The sequence below is a fragment of the Eublepharis macularius genome, chromosome 5 (assembly GCF_028583425.1).
Source record: "Eublepharis macularius isolate TG4126 chromosome 5, MPM_Emac_v1.0, whole genome shotgun sequence".
Classification (NCBI taxonomy): Eukaryota; Metazoa; Chordata; class Lepidosauria; order Squamata; family Eublepharidae; genus Eublepharis; species Eublepharis macularius.
Genome location: NC_072794.1, coordinates 154,643,936 through 154,659,193, shown reverse-complemented (window position 1 = coordinate 154,659,193; position 15,258 = coordinate 154,643,936).

The window sequence follows — 15,258 nt, the reverse complement described above, 5'->3', positions numbered from 1 at the left end:
TCCTCAATAGCAAAATCAGATGTATAATTGCTTCTCAATAGCAAACTCAGGCTGTATAATTGCTCCTCAAAAGCAACCATGGAGGAAATTAAGATGATCTGGACTATGGCTGTGGCACTAGGGGGATGAATTCAATTACCCATGTTCCTTCTTGGGGTTGCTTAAGCCCTGGTCCGAGGGGGGGGAGACAGGCCCCGCTATGATGCCCCTCTTTTTCTCTTGCGTCGCTTAAAGTTCAGCTGCTCTAGGAAGGATTCATTATCCACCTGCAAGAGCGGATGCAGGCTATTTTAGAAATGACTTTGTAACCGGGAAATATAAAAGAAGTGCAGTACCTGTGTTTGACGGGATGGAAGTTTCAAAACAATTCCAGAGCCATTAAGGAAACTAACTTTATTCAGAAGTCTTCATGATACTTCCAAAGAGAATCTATAAAGAAGAGGATCCTCCTTGAAACAAGACTACTAAACGAGTCATGAAATATTTGTACACTTCTATATTGTGTTGTAAAGATTTTGTGTATGCAATTTTAAAATTTCTTGGAAGCACCTCTCTCTGAAATATTTGTACACTTCTATATTGTGTTGTAAAGATTTTGTGTATGCAATTTTAAAATTTCTTGGAAGCACCTCTCTCTGATTTTACTGGATTTGTGCAATTGTCTTAGCGTTTTGTGGTTCAGTAGAATGGTAGGGTCTGTTTCTTGCTTCTGTTGATGCAAAGATATTCTTCCTCATTCTCCCAACCAACAGCGGGTCATCTTGGTGTAACCTGGAGATCTTCTGTACCCCATTTATGGCAAAGAATGGAGCCTGGTTTCTCCTGCCCAATTCCCACCAGTCCTATTGACTCCTCTCTCACACATGGTGGAGCAAGCATGGCTCTCCTTTTTTTTCCCCTTCAACAACCTAGTGTGTCTTTTTGTCCTGTCAGATTAATGCCCAAGTATTTCACTTGATTTGTTGCTCTCTCACATCCTGTCATTTCCTTGATTTTTTCCTCTTCTTTTTTGGTTAAAAATTTAGAAATTATTTTTTTTTTCATATTAACTTTAAATCCTGAAAAGGAACTGAATTTAGTAAGATGTTCTATGACATAGTGTAGTGACTCATGTGGGTTCCGGATTGTCAGGACCACATCATCAGTGCAACTTTTCAATTTGAATTCTTTTTTTTTTGCATAAAATTTTTATTGGGTGAGTATAAATTGCAATTACACATTTTCCATTAATACCCTTATTTCTAGTACCCCCCACCCTTTCCCTCCTCCCCTTTATCTAGGACTTCCAACAGTTTTCCAACCCTCTGTTGAAATCTATTACCTACTTCTCTATTATTTTATTGCATATCCTAATATATTATTATACTGGTTAATATGTTAATAATTTCAGTATAGCTTAATCTCAATCTAATAATAAAATTATAATATGTCTTTCTTCTTCTCTAGTAAAGATCTATATCTCTTCCAATCTGCAAAATTAATAATTTTCTAACAACCATAATTCCCCCTTTACGTCCCACTTTTTCTCTAAATACTGTTTTAGTCTCCCCCAATCATTAAAAAATTCTTCTGGATTCTGGTCTCTCAACCTTCTCATCATTTTGTCCATTTCTGCCATGTGTAGCAATTTTTGTATCCAATTTTCAATCGATGGTACTTCTTGTGTTTTCCACTTCTGTGCATACAAAATTCTTGTCGCTGTTGTCATATAAAATAGTAGTGTTCTATATTGCATAGGGATTTCTTCCATATTCAAGTTCAGCAGCAACAGTTCTGGGTTTTTATTGAAAATTGTAAAATTTCATTAATAACTTCTAAAATATCTCCCCAGAACTGCTTAGCTACCTCACAGGTCCACCACATATGATACAATGATCCTTCATGGTTATTACACTTCCAACATTTATCTGACATTTTGGAATTCCCATATGCTATTTTCTTCGGCGTTAAGTACCACCTGTATATCATCTTATATACATTCGCTCTAATATTGGTACAAGTTGAAATCTTCAATGTATTTTTCCACAGGTATTCCCACGATTCCATCATTATATCTCTGTTGCAATTAATGGCCGTTCAATTTGAATTCTTCACCGTCTACACTTAAACCTTTAATTTTAGAATCTTGTCTCACCTTTGATGCAAGAACGTCTATAGCTAAAATAGATAATTATGGTGATAGGGGACATCCTTGTCTGATTCCCTTTTCAATTTGAAGACCTTCAGTTGTCACTCCACTAATCAAAATGTTTGCATTTTGCTTTTTATAAATTCCTTTTATCCAGCTCTCAAATTGGGACAACATTTTAAATTTCCTTGTACTTTTTGTAGAAAAAACCATGAAAGATTATCAAATGCCTTTTCAACATCTAAAAACATAAATGCCGCTTTGTATCTCTTCTTCTCCACAAATTCCATTGCATCTACTACGAATCTAATGTTATCTCTCATTAGTCTCTTATGTACGAATCCTGTCTGATCTGGATGTATTATTTTTGCGATACATTTTCTTAGCCTTTCTGCCAATATTGAAGTAAAAAGTTACATTCAATAACAAAATGGGTTTATAAGATTGGGGTAGCATAAGGTCACTATCTTCTTTATAAATCAAAGTTATATAAGCCTTTTGCAAGGTCTGAGGTAGGATCTTATCTTCACTTATTTTGTTCATTACTTTATGAAGTGGCAATATCAGCTCTTCCTCCAAACATTTATAGTACATTACTGATAACCTGGAGCTTTATCTTTTTTAAGTCGTCCTTTTAACCCTCAGCGGATACAAGGGAAAGCTGGACAAGAGGCACAGGGTGGGACAATGGAATATGCGTCTGCATTCCACATTGCTGCTGCAGAGACTTTAAGGAGACAGAGAGAATCTCTGGATTGTGAGACTGTACAAAAGGACTAAATATATGAACATTGTCCTCAGTTTGAGAGAAGAGAACAAGAATGTGCCCTGGTTTATTATTTAGTCATTTGGAGCAGTTCATACCCTGCTTTTGTGTTTAAGAACATTCCAGGCAGCTGATAATAATTTAAAATGCACAATACAATACAAGCAATAAAACACAGTACCATGAAATCCAATAGAAATGTACAATAAAATGAATAGTAACACTTGGTTCGGTTACTAAATTGTATTGTAAAACAGACTACTGCCAGCAATGGTCATAAAGTCCAACTAGAAGCAAGAAGGACTTGTAGCAGCAATAAAATCAACGCATATGTTGCAGCCAACAGAATTAAAATGTAATTGTCTCCTTGTCTCATCTTCTCTTGAAGAATCAAGGGAGGAAGGGATTTGAGGACACAGGCTGTGGAAAGCAAAATAACTTCCTTCCAACAATCTAAGCTTGAAACTAAAGGTTGCCAACTGGGCTTGGGAAATTACTGGAGATTTGGGAGTAGGCAGGGCTTTTTTCTGGGAAAAGTGGTGGAACTCAGTGGGTTGCCCTCGGAGAAAATGGTCACATGGCTGGTGGCCCCACCCCCTGATCTCCAGACAGAAGGGGAGTTTAGATTGCCCTCCGCGCCGCATGGCGCGGAGGGCAGTCTAAACTTCCCTCTGTCTGGAGATCAGGGGGCAGGGCCACCAGCCATGTGACCATTTTTTGAAGAGGTTCTGGAACTCCATTTCACTGCGTTCCAGATGAAAAAAGCCCTGGGAGTAGGCATGCCAGGTCTCCCATCCTCCCAGCAGGAGGGGGGGGACTGATGGGCTTTTTCCTGGGACTAAGCCCTAGTGAATAACACTGGACTTACTGCTGAGTGGTTTATGATTGCCAACCTCCAGGTGGTGCCTGGAGATTTCCTGGAATTACCAGTGATCTCAGACCACAGAGATCAGTTCACCTGGAGAAAATGGTTGCTTTGGAGAGTGGACTCAATGTGGCTTATGTTCACTCTAGCTTGAAGGCTCTCAAAATTTACTATGGGAAGTCTGGAAGAATAAGAGGAATTAGAAAAGGTAGCTTCCCTCTTTGAAGGCCAAAGTGGAGTCCATCTGCAAGGATTGGCTGCTCGCGTGACTCCTGTTGCCAGCTTATGGGATGTACAGGCTTAATTATTTTTAAAATGCACATGCTGAGGGCCTATGAGGAATGGATGGAGAGAAGAACAAACTGTTTGGAAATCCCAAAGCCCACAAATTCTCGCATAAACTGTTGAAGGAAAAATTCCCCTCCTCCTTTTTGCCTTTAATGAACATGTTTAGTCCCCATCAAGCATTTTTTTTCATTTTCCTTTTAGATTAATATCCTGCATCCACCCTCCCCCCTGCTATGTAGATACACCTATTTTATCTGTACATGGCCTGGTATTGCTGCTTTAGGATTGGCTCAAGAGCAATCCAGTTTACTGTCTGAAATAATGATACATGTGAAGCTGCCCTATGCTGAAGCTGTCCTTTAGCCTTATTCCAACTCAGGCTCTTGGGTCCAAAATCAGTATTGGCTGCTCAGCCAGGTCTCCTAGGTAGAGGTCTTTCACATCACCTACTACCCGATCCTCTTACCTGGAGATGCCGGGGATTGAACCTGGAACCTTCTGCAGCCCAAGCAGATGATCTACCCCTGAGCCGTAGCCCTCCCCTCCCACAATAATGAAATGTCTGTGAACACAAACTACTGCTTGGTGCCTCCAATCCCAAATACCCCAGGGAGAGATGCTTCTCAACTGCATCCCTTGTGAATTTTTATTAGATCCTAGAAAGGCAGTGAAATTTGTTACAGGGTGTAACTTTGTTGTTCCAGAAGGGCTAGAGTGGTGGGACTCTAATCTGGAGAACCGGGTTTGATTCCCCACTCCTCCACTTGAAGCCAGCTGGGTGACCTTGGGCCAGTCACAGCTCTTTCAGAGCTCTCTCAGACCCACCCACCTCACAGGGTGATTGTTGTGGGGATAATAATAACATACTTTTTAAACCCCTCTGAGTGGGTGTTAAGTAGCCTAAAGGGCAGTATATAAATTTAATATTATTATTGTTATTTTCAGTAGCAGACTAGTAATGCTGCGCACCTAAGTGCATATACTAGGAAATTAGTCCCATTGAATGTAGCAGGGCTTACTTCTGTGTAAATAGGCTGAAAATTACAATGTGTGATCTTCAGTTTTTTTAATGTTTATTAAATTCATTAGTTTTATAACATAGTAAGGTCCTCAAATCTGCTTACATCATTAAAAAAATATAATATTGAACTTCCTCCACCCCGCCTATCAACACTCTCTTGCTCTGGCTCAGATATTTTTGTTACAGGTTTTGGAACTACAATTGTTTAGATAGATTTATATCATGCTTCCTCCTGCAGTGGGAACCCAAAGCAGCTTACAACATCGTTCTTCCCTCCTCCATTTTATCCTCTCAACCACCACCTTATGAGATAGGTTAGGCTGATTGACCCAAAATTTGTGCACAAACTCTGCTATATTTTCCTACAAAATTACTCGGCAGACTTCATGGCAGAGTGGGGATTTGAACCTGGGACTCCCAGATCCTAGTCCAGCACTCCAACACTGTGCTGTTATTTGTTGTTATTTGCTTGGGTGTTGCAAGTTCTAGTACCCACCATCCCCAAACTTGGAACCAAACAGGGATCTGCTCAGATGTTCATAACAGAGGGGCGGAACAATTTAGAAACTCCCATCCCCACCCCAGTAATCTCAGAGCCAAGATACAAGTGATGCCTGACACAGGTTGGACACTTGCCAGCTTCCCTCAAGTTTTGATGGGAAATGTAGGCATCCTGGTTTTACAGCTTGGCTCTCCATTACAGCTGCAAGACCAGGATGCCTACATTTCCCATCAAAACTTGAGGGAAGCTGACAAGCGTCCAACCTGTGTCAGGCGTCACTTGTAGCTTGGCTCTCAGTGGCTTAAAGAGACTAATTTCCCCTCCTCTTTTCTTCCTTTAACAGCTCAGCTGTTCTCAGAAGTCTGCACCCCCTGGAGTACATTAGAGTTCTCATCCGCCTGGTTTTTTGGGGGGGTCTTTTAAACAAATATTCCTTTGGGCTAATTTACAAATTATGTTTTTCTGCCCTATGGGGAGAGTCCCCTGAACGTGCAGAAGCTTAACTACATTGTCTGCAAGTGGCTTGGGTTTGGTGCTTTAATGATTGACACAAAAGGCCGGTCTACATAACAAAACTGGACAGAAAGGACAAAGGGTGGGCCACCTCCTTATTTAACCCCCAATGTGGCTTTGCAATACTTGGAAGGAGCCGGTTCCCAGTGTTTGGTAACACACACTTCCATGCCAATCCAGAGGCTCTTATCCGAAAACTAAATGAGGTCCCAGAACAATATTCAGACGCGCCTTGGTAGTTCCGGGACGATGGTTCTGAATTCCCTCTGCTTTTCATTCCTCCTTTTCTCCTGTCTCTTCTTTGCCACTAGACCACCCAGTTGGCGCAAAGAGCAAGCGACGCTGAGTTTCGGCTTCACGTTCTGCTCTGCTTGGCCTTTTGAAAGGGGTCTCAATGCAGGGCCTTGTTGATACTTCTGCTGGTGCCACTGTTGATATAGCGGATCATTAGGGAACAGTTTAGCCTGAACAAAAGGCATTTTGTTCCCATTGTCCTTGCAATTTGATGTCTTAACTGGGGGTGGGTGGGGGGTTAATTGTCTTAAAAATAAATAGGTCCAGTGGAGCTGCAGAAAGGGGGGATAATTTATGGCAGAGACCCTACAGTTTTAGTTTATCTCCTGCAAAAATATATATCCAGGGCAAGTTACATTCTTACTTTGCTTTTAGATGATGGGGAGGGTCATGACTGGCCCATCACATAAAAGTTTCCTACATAAAAAGAGCATAAGGCAAAGGGCAGAACAGTCTTTTTCCCTGGTGACCTAGCTTTGTATCTGAAGAGAACATTTTTTTAAAAAAAGGGAAACATTCAACAATATTATGCCCCCGGCATACAACTTGTAATGCTAGTTAACACCCCATGTGTAGGCTCCACCCACCAAATCTCCAGGAGTTTCCCATCCAGGACCTGGCAATCCTATGTGCAGAACAGGTCTCAGTTTTAAAGAAAAGATTGTGGTAAGGAGATTGGAAGCTCCCACCCCCCACCAATTTCTAAAATAAGTAGAATGAACACAGGCCTTCTACCTATAGGTTTGATTCATTTCTTTACTCCTGGTCCTGGATAATAATTCTCTATATATTTTTATTAAAATATTTATACTCTGCCTTTCCCATAGCTCAAGGCATCTTGGTAATAATCATCTTGGAAATCCCCCGTCCCAATTCCTTGTCTCTGTCAATGGGGAGGTTGGGTATCCTTTCTTCTTAAACGGCTCACATACGAATCCACTAGTGGTTGGGATTGTGGAACTCAGCTTTGGATTCAACTCTTCCAACAGTTCAATTAAACAACAAAATGAGGTCGAAGAGTTCTGATGGAGGAGAATGGTCTTAAGGGGAAAGACCACGGTTTAAAAATGCTTCTTGGTGCAAAAAGCTCCCTGGAAGAAGAAAACTAGCAGGGCAAGAAGTGAGCTGAGATAAAAACTTTACTGATGTGTCGGTTTCAGGATAGAATGCAAAACTATGTTCTCTCACCTGCACTCCTGCAGTCCAAAATAGTACTCTGATTATTCTTCTACCTCGTTGTGCCATTTGTGTAGATCAGGCCCTTTAGCAGAATGTTGTGGTAGAATGAGAGCCAAGCTACAAGTGACGCCTTACACAGGTTGGACACTTGTCAGTTTCCCTCAAGTTTTGATGGGAAATGTAGGCGTCCTGGTTTTACAGCTTGGCTCTCCATTACAGCTGCAAGACCAGGATGCCTACATTTCCCATCAAAACTTGAGGGAAGCTGACAAGTGTCCAACCTGTGTCAGGCGTCACTTGTAGCTTGGCTCTGAGAGTCATACATCTTACACAGGGACGCTCAAGTGACTTACTTCCTGTGTGGTCTTTTATGCAAGTGTACTCTGTCTCCCTAGCAGTGCATGGGTATCCATGACGGGAGAACAAGTGTCAGATCTTTCACTTGAGCATCCCCGTGTAAAATGTCTTGTGTAGAGAGATTCTAAGATGGCTTGTGTAAACTCTGAATAAACTTAAAAATCTGTACCTCCTTCTTCCTCTTTCATTCTTTGAACTAAAATTGAAATCTCCAGACAGAGGGGAGTTTAGATTGCCCTCTGTGCCGCTGTGGCGCGGAGGGCAATCTAAACTCCCCTCTGTCTGGAGATCAGGGGATGGGGCCATCGGCCATGTGACCATTTTTGCTGAGGGTGATTTAAACTTTAATAAACTCCCCCCTCCTTGTTCTAGCTGACCCAAAATGATGTCATTGTGCGGTCCTAGGAGTGTGCGCGCACTTTGTGTGCGCGCATGTGGTAACAAGGGCACCACCTCCCACCAGGAGTTGCCCCCTGTTCTGGCAACCCACTGAGTTCCCCCACCTCTTTTCCCAGAAAAAAAGCCCGGAGTGTGTGGGGGATGTTTCTCTACATTATTCAAGCTATTAAAGGAAAATGTTCTTGAGGTTTCTATTCCAATTAAGTTCATCTTAGGACAAGCCTTATCTAGAAAAGCAAATAATGCCAAGGAGATGTAGTTTCACCAGTTGCCAATCACTTCACCTTTCTTCTGGCCTTGCTCTTATACCTAACAGCAGCCTGAAAGACATTTAGCAAGTAAAGCTACCCCTTCCCCGCCCCCAATTTGTTAGCTTTCATGCCAAGAAAAACTTCAAAAAGGTCTCAGGTTGCTGTTTTAAAGACACAGGAAATGTGCCAGGATTCCCCCCCCCCCCTTTAAAGTGACAATCCTATCTCTTGCCTTCCTAAGCAGCTCAAACTGTTGATATTAGCAGAGGATAATTTTTATCTCTATGCTGTGGAAAATGCCACCTGCTTATTTCTGTACGTCCGTCTATGTAAAAGACACAAGAGGAATGAAAGGCAGTTATTTTTGGTGATTTGGCAACCTTTTCTCCTGCAAGTTTTTTCGTCAGGAGTGCCTTCCCTGCTAATTAGTGGGCTTCCTATAGCCCTATTAAAATAATTACATGGCTACTATAAGTCTTTTAGATAAAGATGATAAGCTTGTAGGATTGATGAGACTCCAGAGCCATAGAAGTGATTTCCCACAGGGCAGCATTTTGGGTTAGGATGGAATCATCAGATAAGTATGATGTAGTAACCAGCCCACGGAGGACAAAATGGAGCTTTAGATTCATTTGGAGAAAGAGGAAGAAAAAAGAGTAGGCCCTCATATCTAAACAGAAAATTAAAAGGATACCATTCTGATTATTTCAGAAGCCTGGTAACTTTACAGTTCATAGGGTCAAATTACAGGTTTGGATTTTCAGTCATAAACTCCAATGTAGCACGTAGTTTGGCCTGTAGTAATTCCCTCAGGCCTGTAGCCTTGGTGGTTGCTAAATTCCATGCTCAGCTTCCCAGTGATGCCCTTTGAGACTTCAGTAGAGGCTCCAAGGGATTTCTGGTGTGAAGAGGCAAAGTTGAAACGGCCAGTTTTTAGATACATTTGAGATTAAATTGCAAAATACTGTTGTGGTTTAAATTCCAGGGGAGTTGCCGTGTTAACTCCGTAACGGCCAACGCAACAAACCATCTTGTGGCGCCTTAATGATGTACAAACTTATTGTGGAGCAAGCTTTCACGAGTCAGAGCTCACTTAACATTTTATTTTAAGAGCATTTGTGACATCCATTACTTCTTCGTTGTTTGTAATAAACAGCAGTGTAAACAGCCACTCTAAACTACTTGTGAGAGCAGCCAGAAATTGCCTCAGTCGTGTAAAAAGATGGGAGTTTGTATAGGGAAGATAGATATGAAAAGAAAAGAGGGGGCATGTAGGTAAGGACCCCTCCCCTCCCCCAAAAGGCTTCTCTCTCCAATGCCAGGACTTTTTCTCACAAACTGGACTCCAATGCCAAAAGTGACCCTGCCTGAAAGAAAGAAAAAAACATTTGTGGCAGGGAAGATAGGCAGTAGAAGGGAAAGGGTTCAGTAGTCCTCAGGCTCACTGCTCTTTTGCATTTAAAATCAGTCTTCCAATCCTCCCTTTTCCTATGTGCTTTGCATGGTTCAGTGCTTAAAGCACATGGAATTGTTACCTACCATCCCATCTAGCAAAGGGATTTGTGCCTTTGGTATGCATATAGCTAGTACATAATCTAATTGAAAGAACTGTAACAATAGTCACACTGTGTAGACCCAAGGAGTTGTCCAGCAGTATCGACATTCCCAAGAAATAATCAGATTGGGTGTGAAATACAGGGAGGGAAATACACTACCTCTCTGTCCTTGCACATTTCCTGAATTACTGGCTTTCAGTTTTCTAGAAAGGAAAATCTCCACCCCTTTATTTATGGAGATACAAGAAAAATGGCAGGCAGTATTTTACCAAGTGCTCATAAATCTTCTATCACCTCCTGGTATTCTAGCCTACAAAAGCAACTGATTTTGCACTTCACCTTTTTTTTTCTTTTTGCAAAAAATTGACTAAATTAACTTTAAACTTGTTAGATGATTTGTATTTAGTTTTCCAACATATTGCATTAATTGAGAGCCAGTGTGGTATAGTGGTTAGAGACGCAGAACAGGATCTAGGAGATCCAGGTTTGAATCCCTGTGCTGCCTGGGAAGCTCCCTGACTCAGTGATCCTGGCACAGCCATTCTCCCTCAGCCTAACCTACCTCACAGAGTTCTTGTGAGGATAAAATAGAGGATGGCCAGGTACACTATGGTGAACTAACTGGAGATAGGATAAAAATGCACAATTTAAAAAAAATAGATCCAGAGGAGTTAGCCGTGTTAGTCTGTAGTTGCAAAACAGTAAAGAGTCCAATAGCACCTTTAAGTCTAACCCACTTTATTGTAGCATAAGCTTTCGAGAACCACAGCTCTCTTAATCAGATCTGACGAAGATAGCTGTGGTTCTCGAAAGCTTATGCTACAATAAAGTGGGTTCGTTTTAAAGGTGCTACTGAACTCGACTATTTTTTTAAAAAATTGATAACCCCCCACCCCACCCCACTAATGTTCAGCTATGGGCTGGCATACACAGTTGTTCTTAAATCAGTCGGGGAGCTTCCCTTAGGCAAACGCAGTGGGGGAGGGGCAGAAGCACCTTAAAATATGCCCATTCGTGACCTCCTTTGAAACTCTGGCCCTATCCCATTTGCCTAATCCCCAAACCCATTTGCTGCTTTGGGAGTTAATTTGGTATGCAGATGACCCTAATGAGCCACTGGCATGTGTTTGCTCAATTTGCATGCGAGATTACAGCAACCACATGCGGGGACAAGTCACCACAGGAAGGCTGGGCATCTCATTAGCTTGACAATATGAGCCTTCCTTTCCTAAGGGATTCAGCTGCTTGCAACTGCACATGGAAGACTGGAAAGTGGATTTTTAAAAAAGCAGCAAACTTCACACAAGGCCTGAGATAAACTAAGATACTGGAAAAGGCGAGAAAACAAAATGTTGTTGAGTTGATCGTGTGGCCTGAGTAGAACTCCACAGCAAAAAGGCCCTGCGCTGCTTGTTTGTAATCTCTCGAAAAGATCTCTTGACAACAGCTGCCAGCAGGTAAGATATTGCTTCATCCTGGAGGAGACCAGGAGAGGGCCAAAAGGAAGGCAGGAAAGAAGAAGAAAGAAGAAAAACTGGTTTCCTCTCTGCCTTGCTGGGATGAGATCACGGATCAGTAATATTCCCAGCAAACTGGCTTTGTTACATGGACGCTTTCAGAAGAGAGAAGCATTGCGCACTTTAGCATTACTGGGTGGGTAAGGTGAAAAACAACACAAGAAAGCCTGCTCAGTCAGAAGAAAAGGTGTATGGACACATTTCTTTTATTTGTTTTTTTTGTTATATTGTTATTTTATTATCTGCCCTGAGCCTGCTGGAAATGTGGGGAGATAGCAACAAGGTGAATACGCACGAGTAGGAAAAATCAGTCATAAATAGTATCAAAAATAATATAATGGAGTACACACTCTCTAGAACCAATTAAGAGAATATACACAAATCAATAACAGATACGATATCTGGTGCACAGTAACAATGAACCCATGTGCACCTAAGTATATGAGTAACGAATTCAATAAGGAAGACGTCCATAAGGTAAGTCCAGGAACTTGACTCCACAGCCCGCTTATTACAGCTCCACCTGGAAGAAAAGCACAGCGTCATTGACTTTATTGACTATCTTGACCATTTGTGGTCTTTTTCATTATGGACTTGCTGGACTTACCTTATGGACATCTTCCTTATTGAATTCGTTACTCATATACTTAGATGCACATGGGTTCATTGTTATTGTGCACCAGATATCGTATCTGTTATTGATTTGTGTATATTCTCTTAATTGGTTCTAGAGAGTGTGTACTCCATTATATTATTTTTGATACTATTTATGACTGATTTTTCCTACTCATGTGTATCACCTTGTTGCTATCTTTTCGAGTGGGTTCCTGTTTTGTGTTTTGCATAAGAAATGCGGAGAGGACAGAATAAAAATTGAAAATAAATAAATAAATAACAAAATTTGTGTAATTTATTGATTTCATGTATATTCTGCCTTTCTCTCTGAGACTGGAGGCAGGTTACGCAATTAAAAACAATGCAGTGGAAACAACAGCAATAATACATACAACAAACAATACAGAAATTGGATTACAAAATGAGAGAATGCACTGAAGAACTGTATCATACATACATGAAGAATAGGATCATTGGAGAACAAAACAGTGTAATGTGTACAATTAATAATATAATGAGGATTGTCTAGCATTTCACAGGCAAGTACAGCCCTGTTCCCTTTATAAAAACGCCTTCCTGAATATTCCTTCCCCTCCTTTCTCACTATCCCAAGAGATTCAATGTAGTTTACAAAACAGTGTTAAGCTAATGCTACACACAGCAATTAAGATATATATTGGGTGGTGGAAACTTTATTATAATTCCCCTTTTGGTTCAACTGTTCCCTGCAAATAGGATCTCTTGTCTTTTTGTGTGTGCGAGAGCAGGCTTTCTGTGCCTTTAACCTGATGCCGCAAGTCATATTGACAACGACAAACTTTACAACACATCCTAAGTAGAGCTACTCTAGTCTAAGCCTGTTGAAATCAATAGGCTTAGACCGCAGTAACTCAGTTCAGGATCAAATTGTTGGTTGGTTATATTCTAGTGGAATTCTCTTCCAAAGAATGCTGAAAACTGATTTGTCAATCATTTTTCTTCCTTTGTGCTCATTGGGCAGAATACTGGAAATGAGTTTACTTCTTAGTGGAAGCTTGCTAAGAACAAGGAATCCTGTACATTTAGTTGGCTACAATGACACTCAAGGGCCAGATTCCTATAGCTCCCTGGCCTATACTCTTATGTCTTGTAGAAGCTGCCAAGAAAAGATTTGCAAGTTTAGGCATGACCTACCAGTGGAACATATGAGCCCTCACAAGCACAAGGAAGTGGATTTCACACTTCCAGGTCTGGAATTTGAGTCACTATATAGGTCCTGGATTGAGGGGTGTGTGTGTGTGTGTGTGTGCCTTTTTAGATAAAATCTGAAAATAGGGTAATATTGGGAAATTCTTGGAAATTTAGGGGTGTATCCTGGGAAGGGCAGAGTTTGGGGAGGGGAGGGACCTCAACAGGTTAATGCCATGGAGTCCCCCCTCCAAAGCAATCGTTTTTTCCAGGTGAACTGATCTCTTTCATCTGGAGATCAGTTGTAATTCTGGGAAATTTAACTACTTAAAGGTTACAATTCTCCCCCACCCTGTCAAGATTGTTTTATAACTGCCATGATGGTTGGAAAGCTGTTAGCAAACAAATCAGTGTTCCCAAAATTATAACAAATGTTGGGTCACGAAAAAAACCACCAAATAAAAAATGATTCTGTTGGGCCTTTTTTTGCTTGTTGCCTTGTCAGATTTGTGGTTTTGGCCCATTTTCAATAAGGAATTTATCCAAGTGAGTTGGGGATAAATTAGCAGCAACATGTTCTCTTGTGACAGAGGTCTATCGGCCAGCTTTTCAGTCCAAGTTTTACCCAGATGCTCAGCCAATGCACCTGCAAACTGGACTGCTGGGGACGGTCTGGACTCGGAGCCATGTGGGGAGGTTAAAAATGGGAAAATATTTTGGGGTAGGAGATTTAGGTCCACCTGTGCTTTAAATAATCCACTTTCATAACATGCTTATTATGCCAAGTAAACTCTCGGTCATCCACAACCAGTGACCTGTTTCTGAATCTTCAGATTGTTGCCATGAAGCAGCATGAAAGGCAGTAACAAGGGAAACAAGCAAAGTGGAGCAGATAAGTTTTCCGGAGAAGTAAATCCAGCAATTCAGATTAAAAGTTTCAGGAATGCTGTCAAATCTTTGATTATGCCAGTGGGGGAAAACCCTTTTATGAAAAGCAGCATCTTTCCTTTATTTATCTTCGTCAAAAGGCTAAGAAGTGATAAATGAAGTAAAAAAAAATTTTTTTTTATTTTGCGTAGGGCAATTTCCACTGGCAAGAGATTTCCATCAGCAGAACAGGATCTCGCACTTCCCTTATTCTTCTGCAGCCCAAAATGTTCATCCTGGGGGGCTGGGAACCCCCAGAAACAACAAGGATGGGGGAGTTGGAGAGGTCTGTAGTAGGACAGCAGAACTGGTGGAAACATACCCCTCTTTCTATTAGTGGAAATCTACTGCTGGTCCGCAAAAGGAATATTGTCAGCCTGAAATCTAGTGAGTGTAAATAGTTTCAGCATGTTTTCTTGGAAGTAAGTTCCACTGTGTTTAAGAGAGCTTGCTCTTGAGTAAATGTTCATAGGATGGCATGGCAGCATCACCTATTATAAAGTTCTTAACATGGATTCAACATTCTGGTATGGAATTCTCCCAGTGTTTGGGAGGGACCACTTGGATTATTGTTTAGTTTTCACAAATAACTTGTAATGTGGTAAAACTAGGATTACTATCCTCCAGGAGGGGCCTGGTATTCTCCCAGAATTACAGTCTATTTCCAAATTACAGAGATCAGTTCCCCTGGAGAAAATGGCAGCTTTGGGGGGACAGACTCTAGGGTATACCATAGAGTCTAGGATAAATAGAAGTCCTAGAGTGACATTACATCCCCATAGGGATCCCAGGTCCTTCAGTGGAGGCGGAGGATCACCTGCTCCTACCCTGAAGGAAATGCCTACATTTCCCATCAAAACTTGAGGGAAGCTGACAAGTGTCCAACCTGAGTCAGGCGTCACTTGTAGCTTGG